Genomic DNA, 9,411 nt, shown 5'->3' on the forward strand with positions numbered 1-9,411 from the left:
GGAAAGGAAAGGAAAGGAAAGGAAAGGAAAGGAAAGGAAAGGAAAGGAAAGGAAAGGAAAGGAAAGGAAAGGAAAGGAAAGGAAAGGAAAGGGAAAAGAAAAATAAGGGGGAAAACATTTAGTTGCCAGATTAAAGACTGACACTCCTAATACGAAATAAGCCGTGCTTCTTTCTCTGGTTAAGTGAAAGTCATTAAGAGGTGTGTGCAAATCCAAAGTATGTGCTCGAAAAGCCTCATCACGTGGCTTCTGCTTCACTATAAGCCTGGTGGAAATCACTGAAGTGATAGATTTGAAAGAGAATCAGGGATTCTGCTGTTACCTTTCTTCATTGTTGAAACTTTGCTAGTTTTAAGTATGCCACCCACCATCAAATGATGCCCTGTCTTTTAGAATCAGGCTCACTCCAGCCATTTCACTCATAGGAGAAAATAAAGAAGAAAATCATCACCTCAGTTAATGAATTCAACCAACGGTTATTGAACCACTGGGACTATTGCCATGAACAACACAGATTCAGACTTTTTCTTTGCATGGCAGGGGACGTTGGCTCTCTAAATTTTTTTTTAAATGTGTCTCAGAGCACTTATTCTTATTGAAGAATAAGAAGAGAGGTTAGATTTCATCTTTATCATGTTCATGAATTTCTACAGTTATAGGAGGTGAAAGGTCTTGAATTCATCTCCTTTCTTGCCATCCAAATGAGTGATCTCAGCTGCCTCCTCATCCCAGATGTCCTCAGCATCTCAGCCAACCCAGCTGCCCCTATTTACTCCTGTCTTTTCCTGCGAGTCTTCTATTCTCCTATGTAAGACTCATGCCATGACTCAAAATTCCACAGCAGACAGCTGTGACGTGGCCCCATTGGACAGGCTCCCTCCCCTCCTCTGAAACATCCGTGTTCCCCTGGAGAGCTGTGTCACACCACTTTTGACTCTTATTTTTAGAAAGAGTAAGACTGTCAAGCAGAGTGGTTGGTAGTGGCTGAACAAACTGGTAATTAAAGCTGTCACTTGCTGACATAGTTTTTCTTATGTAGTTAACAGTTAGGTTTAAAGAATCCCTTTAACAGCCACAACTCTACTTTTAGACCTTAAACTAGATGACAGAATTGTAATGCAAATTCAATTTTTACATGAAAGATTATTCACACATGCTTTTAATAACCAAATGTAGAGAAAACTTTATAAAGATGCAAAGCCTAGCTGGCTATCTATAGTTTGTAAGTCTGCAGACATGTTCTAGAAATACACTGTAGCCCTGAAGTATGCAATAAATGCTTCAGAACTGCTTTTTAAAAAATTTTATTTTGCATTTTGGTTTTCAGAATTGTTTTTCTTTTGTTTGTTTTGCTTTGGGTTTGGTGTGGTTTTTTTTTTTTCAGATTTCTCATGTAAGCATTTTATACTTGGCATGCGTGTGTTCTATTTAAAATTGGAATTTGGAAGTACAGATTGTTCAAAATTATTTAGTTAGTGGCTTGTGAGGGGTTTTCAAAAAAATTAATAACTTTCATTTATCATTATTAAAAGTCTGAGTTTTGAACAGATTCTTGAACTAGTGGCTCAGCCATCAGCTCGTCCACCTTTAGCACTCGTCTTCTCTCTGGTCAATTTTTCAGAGCTACCACCTTCACCATGAAGCTCCAGGAGTTTTCCCAATTCTAACTTGGGTTTTGTCAGCATTTTTACTTTTCTAACAAATACATCACACAGAGGATAAATAGACTGGCAAGCTTTTCTATGTATTTCCTAACGGTGTCTGGAATCTATTTCTTGACCACTTCTTTCCTCTTCCTCCATATTATTATTGGTATGCATATAAATTATTCATATGTTGTTGTTGTTGATTGCCATTGAGTCAAGCACGACTCTTGGCAACGTTGTGAACAAAAGGCCTGAAACCTTTCTAAAGTTCATAGACTTTCCAGAGGCATGTTGTTAAGGAAATGGATGTCACTATGAATATAAATTATTCATGTACACTTTGTTTAATTCATATATATGGGTTTGGTTTTTTTTTTGGGGGGGTTTCTATGTTTCACACTTTCCTTCATTGACATGTACATTTTTTGGTTTTGTTGGTGTTTCATACTTTTCTTTGTTGGCATTATGTTTCATACAATTATTCCCATACATTGTACTTTATAAAATAAATCACTATTGGACCATGCTCATCATTATCTCACCTTTCCAGGTCTCTGATGGAGCTTTCCCATTTCTTTTACTTTCTCCCTCCACTCACCAAATTGTGCAGCCCTGTGATTTGTCCCCTACCCATCCTCCCCCCTCCTCTCCTACACCTTCCCTCCTTGGACATCCTTCACATTTTATTTGTTATACTTCTGTTCTTACAGTAAGGGTCCTATGCTATATTTGTCCTTATGAGACTAAATTAGTTCATGCAGCATAATACTCCCTAGTCTCTCCCAAGTTATGTAGTATTTTTTCAAATCCTTGCTCCTAAGTGCTGTGTGAATGTATAATTTTTCAATCCATTTGATTATGATTGGATATTTGGGCTGTTTCCATGTTCTTGCAGTGGTGAATAACACTGCTATGAACATTTGTGTACAAGTCTTCATTTGAGTCTCAGTCTTAATTTCCTTGGGGTATATTCCTAGTAGTGGAATAGCTTTGACCACTTCTTTTAAGTAATTTGTCTTGATCTCTTGTGTCATGATTTCAATAATTTTTTTCCAGATTTGGTGGACCTGTTGGTGCTGAGCATCTGAGGTCTTCCAAATCTCTCTCTTGCTTTTTTTAAAAAAAAAAACCCCAACAAAACAAACAAACAAACAAGCAAAAAAAAACAAACCAACCAGCAAAAACCAGATAAAGCAAGTATCGGTCAGTAGTCCTGATAGCACCATGAGCTTCAGTCATGGTTCGCCATTGTTTGACCATGGAATACATTTTGTCACAAGTAAGAAACATGCCGTGGAAGTTGGTGAGGCAGTTTTTGTCTTGAACATCTCCAGAATTTTCTAAATGCAACCTCATTGCTTTGCAAATCAGCAAGGCTCACTTAAAAAACATAACCCTTGAGTTCCTTTAGTCCTTGTGACCAGTGTCTTCCCATTATTTGTTATGCTGAACTTGTCTGGTGCCTTTACATCATACCAATCTTTAGTAGAAATTGGCCAACCACGGTTTTTTTTGGCTCCTTTGTTGCCTCCTCTTGTAAGACACCTGTTGTTACTGATGACCACAGTGCTGCTTAAAGAGCCAAAAGGGCAGCCAGTTATTTTATTTAATAAGCAGTTTCATAATTCTTATGATCACAGCTCCAATGAGGTGGTTCATAAATACTGACTAATTTTGAAACTCCATCTCATGTACTTTGGGCATGTTGCCAGGAGGGCTAATCCTTGGAGAAGGGCATCTTGCTTGAAAGGATAGAAGGTCAGCACGAGTAAGGAAGACTCCGGATGAGATGGATTGACACCATGACTGTGACATTATGGTCAAGTATGCTGGAGACTGTGAAGCTGACTCAGGATAGGGCAAGGTTCAGAGCTGTTTTTATGGGGTTGCTAGGAGTTGTAGTCAACTCGATGGCACATAACAATGGCAGCAACACAATCTAATCCTCATATAAACTCAGTGAACTAGGTATTGCTTTGTTTAATCTTATTTTATAGATGAGAACAATGCAGAGGTTCAGAGAGGTTAAGAAACTTGACTAAAGTCACATGGCTAGTAAATGGCAAAGCCAGCATCCTAACCCAGAATTTGACCCTTGGCTGCTGGGTCATGCTACTACCAAAAAAGTATGCTAACACTTAATAGGAGTTGTTTACTGAACTGGACTAATGTGTCTGATGACCCTCTCTCACCCTTGACCTTTTCAGCCATTTTCATGGTTTAGGGATTCTTCCTTAGCCACGTGTTTAGAGAATTTTCATATTACTTCCTATTTTTTTCAGTAGTTGAGGAACAAATACCTTGATAGGCATTTTTATAAGAATCTCTAGTGTGATTTTGCATATAAAAAACTTCTGAGTAAGCTCTCATTGTCGAAATATGATATTGAACTGGTCTTTACTTCCAAGGAATTTCCTTTAATAATTATGTCCACATAACTAGGGAATATAATTTAAGATGGTTCAGTGGGTAACTTGTTTGAATTAACAATCAACACACTTTCTACTGATAGTTAGGGGATCAGGAGTGTATTGCATTGGGCAAGTCAGCTGTCAAAATACTCCAAAGTACTGAAGAGTAATGATATCAGTCTGAAGACTCAAGTGTGCCTAATTCAGGCCATGGTCTTTTCAATTACTTGTTATACATTTGGAGGCCAACTGTAAATAAAGGTTATAGAAGAATAATTGATGCCTTTGGGTTGTGAATATCCCATGAACTACCAAAAGAACAAACAGCTATGTCTTGGAAAAATTTCAGTCAGAGTATTCCTTAGAGGCAAGGATGGTAAAGATTCATCTCTCATACTTTGGACTTGTTGCTAGGAGAGTCTATTCCTTGGAAAGGAACATCATGCTTAGAAAGGTGGATGGTCAGCAAAGGAGAGGAAGACCTCCAATGAGATGGGTTGACACAGTTGCTGCAGCAAAGGGCTCAAGTGTGTCACAAATGATGAGGATGGCACAAGATGTGACAAGGTGCAGGCCTGTTCTTCATAGGGTTGCTGTGAGTCATATACAGTGGTGAATAACATTTTGTCACAAGTAAGAAACATGCCGTGGTCACTCCATCTGGTTGAGGGTCTTCCTTTCTTTTGTCAACCCCTACCTTTCCAAGCATGATATTCCTCTTCATGGAATAGCCTCTTCTAGCAACATGCCCAAAGTATGTGAGGTGAAGCTTTGTCATCTTTTGCCTCAAAGGAGGTACTCTCTTCAAGATGTATCTGCTTGCTCTTTCTCCAGTTCAAGGGCTATTCAGTATTCTTCTCTCATACTACTACTTAAAGACATCAATTCTTCTTCTGTCATCCTTATTCATTGTTCCAAAATGATAGTAAGCGACACCTGAGAAGGGTGAAGCCAGAGGAAGCTCTAGTGGAGGTCCACAGCAGTCCTGACATGAAAGCCAGTCCTGGTTATAGGAACAAAAGCCTACTAGAACCATCTAGTAGCTTCGGTTCCCACAACAGTTTCCCTCAGGATAGCTGGCACTCTTGTTCATATCCCCACATTTGATTATAGTTAGTAAGGCTTAGTAAGTAAGACTTAATTTCCTTCAATATTTATAAACCTCAAAGAAAACAAAACTTTTTTTAAAAGAAGAGTTAAGGAGTCAGTCTTTTATATTAAAGAAGTGCTGATGATTTTTCCCCCCTTGTTATATGCCCCCGAGTCACTTGCGACTCATAGCGACCCTATGTACAAGAGCCCTAAATGCCATTGCCAACCTCGCTGTCTCAAACACATTCATTCCCACCACTTCACTCACAGAGTCGATCCATCTCATTGAGGATCTTCCTCTCCTGCGCCGTCCCTTCACTCTCCCAAACATGATGTCCCTCTCCAAGGACCAGTCCCTCCTTGCAACATGCCCAAAGTAGGTCAGATGAAGCTTCAGAATCCTTTACTCCAGGGAGCATTCTGGCTTCACCCTCTTCAGGACAAACCTGTTTGTTCTCCTAGCAGTCCATGGTATATTCAACACTCTTCTCCAGCACCACAACTCAAAGGCATCAATTCTCTCGCTATCATCCCTATTCACTGTCCAACTCTCAGATGCATAGCATGTAATTGCAAAGACGATAGCCTGGATCAGGCGCACCTTAGTCTCTTCTGTACTCTTGAGAGGTCCCTCACAGCTGACTTTCTCAATGCAATTCATCTCCTGATTTCCTGGCTGCTGTTACCAAGAGTGTTGACTGTGGGACCAAGTAAACTAAAACTGTTAACTATCTCAATCTCTTCACCATCCATGCTGGTGCTGCCGATTGGCCCAGTGGTGAAAATCTTTGTTTTCTTGATGTTGAGCTTCAATCCATATTGAAGACTGCAGTCCTTGATCTTCTACAGCAAGCGCTTCAGGTCCTCCTCAGTTTCAGTGAGCAGGGTTGTGTCATCTCCATAACGCAGGTTGTTGATGATTCTTCCACCAATCCTGATGCCACATTCCTCCTCATACAGCCCAGCATCTCAGATGATCTTTTCTGCATATAGATTGAAAAGGTATGGAGACAAAACACATCCCTGACGGACCCCTTTCTTTATTTTGAACCACCCAGTGTCTCCCTGCTCTGTTCTGATGACTGCTTCTTGGTCCAAGTATAGGTTTCGCATTAGCACAATCAAATCTTCTTGGATTCCCATTCTTCTCAGAGTCAGCCATAGCTTGTTGTGATCCACAGTCAAAAGCCTTTGCATAGTCAATGATTAGATAGACATTCTTCTGGTATTCTCTGCTTTCTGCCAAGATCCATCTAACATTAGCTATAATATCCCTAGAACCACGACCTCTTCTAAATCCAGCCTGCACATCTGGCAGTTCTCTGTTGACATATTGTTCCAAACGTTTTTGTATAATTTTCAGCAGAATCTTGCTTACATGTGATATCAATGATACTGTTCAATAATTTCCACACTCTGTTGGGTCACCTTTCTTTGGAATGGGAACAAATACCAATCTCTTCCAGTCAGTTGGCCAGCTATCCTGGCACAATTTAATGAACACATCCAGGGCAGCGTCTGTTTGTTGAAATCAATAAATTGGTATGCTGTCAACTTCTGGAGCCTTGTTTTTTGCCAATTCCTTCATAGCAACTTGAACTTCCTCCTTCATCACCATAGGCTCTTGCTCATATGTTACTTCATGAAATTCCTCTGTGTCAGCCAATTCCTTCTGATACAGTGACTCTGTGTACTCCTTCCATCTCCTTGTGATACTTCCTGGATCATTCAACATTCTACCCAAACTATGTTTAAATATTGCCACCCGTGGCTTGAATTTGTTTTTCAACTCCTTCAGCTTTTCCCTTAGGAAACTTAAATATATCCATTGTTTGTGAAAATGATGACCTATTTTTGTTTTCCAAACCATGTATCTTTGTGTGTGTGTGTGTGTGTGTGTGTGTGTGTGTACATAATTCAGGTTTCAGCAAAGGCGTTTCATAAGGGAAATGGAAAAACAGTGAAGTATTTTAGCCTGAAAACTTTTTATAAGATAATCACTAAAAAAATTAAATTAAATTAAAAAAGATAATAATTAAAAATTCTCAAATTCTCTCATATTTCCCCATTCATGGCTCCCAGCTGGTGCTTAGTGACCTCATCCAAGTAACCTCTTTACAAAGTTAATCTCTTAATCTCTGTTTTTTTGTGTAAATAAGACTCATTGACATTATTTCCAGAATATTAGTCTCTCTTTTTTTTTAACTTCCCTATCTGCCTCCATATATTCAAGTGTGCCAGCAATTAGCAAATAAAATATATTCCATGTTCTAACTCTGTGTATAAACATATCAAGTGTTAAGATTATGTTTGTTCTTTCAACTAGTGGACTGTTACTGCTCATCTTTCTTTTTTTAGTAATACACCTTGTAATGCATTACAAAAAACCAAAAAAAGAGATCATGTTTGTTTTAGCCTCGAGCAGCCTCATGCCATAATGGAATTATCTGAAAGAATGATTTATCTTTGTACTCTTGTGTGCTGAGATTTTCCCTCAAATTAACTAACTACCAGTCTATGCTTTGTCTCCAAAAGAGTTTTGAAGCCTGTGAAGTATAAGCAGTGTATGGTTTCTGGAAGCATAAAATGTACAAATATTCATATTGTTGACACAAAATCACAATATAGAAAACTAGGCACCTTGCAAAATGTATATCCCTTCTCCATCTTTCTGCAAAGCTTCCAGGATAAGGAAGCCTGGATATAGTACCTAATTGCTGACTTCTAAAATAACTAGGCCACTGAAACACTGTCTGTTATAATGTTAAGTGAGTCCCTCATTATGGAAGGTGCTCAGAGTATCACTGGGGAAGAGCTGCTGCTTTAAAGTAAAGGTGACCTTAGTGACATGGATGGAGCAACACTTTCAAAGGCTGATGTGGTGCAGTTCAAAATGAAAAAAAAAACCAAAAACAACAAACACAACACATTTGCAAATGTCCATTAATAATAACAATAAATGTGCAAAGTATGAGTCTAGGAATTAGGAATTTTTAAATGAAGTGAAATGCATGAATGTCATGAGAGTCAGCTGAAATGGACTGGGATTGGTCATTGTGAATTGGACAAATGTGGTTTGGCAGGCTGTTCTTATTCTTGCTGTTATATTACATTTAGTCGAGACCACTCAGCGCTGCCCTGCAGCAGATTCTCGGAGGCTGTAAATCATATGGGAGGAGGTTGCCCAACTTTCTCTATTGTAGCAGCTAATGGACTTGAAACTCCTGCCTTTTGGGTTGGTAGTGCCGCATCTCACCACTAGGCCAGTAGCACTCCCTTAGCTAGGAATGATAAAGAATGGCGTTCTATTCATCATCAGAGAGAATGTGTTATGATCTATCTTGTAGTGCAATGCTGGCAGTGATAAGATAAAATCCACACACCCAAAGGAAGGCCAGATTCCCCTACCTGAAATAATCTGCTACCAACGACCTCTCCAAAGTACTCAAGTATAAGGAAGTCGGTTTGGAGATTAAGGTGTAGCAAGTGCAGCTAAGCTACTCCCTAGAGGCAAAGATGGTCAAACTTGGACTTACATACTTTGGGCATGTCAGGAGGCACCAATTCTTGGAAAAAGAGGAAGGCTAGAGGTCTCTCAAGAGGAAGACCTTCAATGAGATGGATACACACAGTGGCTGTGACCATGGGCTGAGGATGGTGCAGGATAGGGCAAGGTTCAAATCTGTTAGTAATACGGTTGCTGTAAGTCCTGGTTGACCTAACAACAGCAATAAAGTCCTGTTCATAAAACTATTATTTAAATTTACACGCAATCACCAATGTTAGAAATGAAGTAACTGAAGATTTTCACCAACATCTACAGTCTAAATTTATCAAACAGGTGTTCATACATTGATTGAAATCAGCTAGTGATTGGCATATGAAAACTGGGATCAAAGAAGCTCTCTATAAAAGCAAAGAGTCTCTCTGATGATAGAAACAGCACCAGAGTTAACACTTGATAACCCTTGATCATAGCACTTGGTATGACAGAATTTTGTGTGATTGACAGCTTTTCACTACAAAAATATTTTCCAACAATATAAATGGTGACTGCACACATGGACCTCACTGGATGGAATTCAGAAGAATCAAATCTCAAACATCTGGGAAAGAGACAAAGGAGAAACTTTTTTTCTTTTTTCTTTTTGTTTTTATTATTAAATTTTATTAGATTTAATGAACATTTACAGAGATTTGGGGTTTTCATTCATTCATTGTTGCACTGTTTTCTCCACCCTCCTCCCCAGTTCGTTCTTCTT

General features: G+C 39.0%; 1 protein-coding gene across 1 annotated transcript in view; it reads left to right on the plus strand.

The window, feature by feature from the left end:
• Positions 1-9,411, plus strand: part of PRUNE2 (prune homolog 2 (Drosophila)) — a 435,757-nt gene that overhangs the window by 368,754 nt on the left and 57,592 nt on the right. The window lies entirely within an intron of this gene.

This window comes from Elephantulus edwardii, unplaced genomic scaffold, assembly GCF_000299155.1.
Source record: "Elephantulus edwardii isolate Elephantulus edwardi_28Jun2011 unplaced genomic scaffold, EleEdw1.0 scaffold00108, whole genome shotgun sequence".
Lineage (NCBI taxonomy): Eukaryota > Metazoa > Chordata > Mammalia > Macroscelidea > Macroscelididae > Elephantulus > Elephantulus edwardii.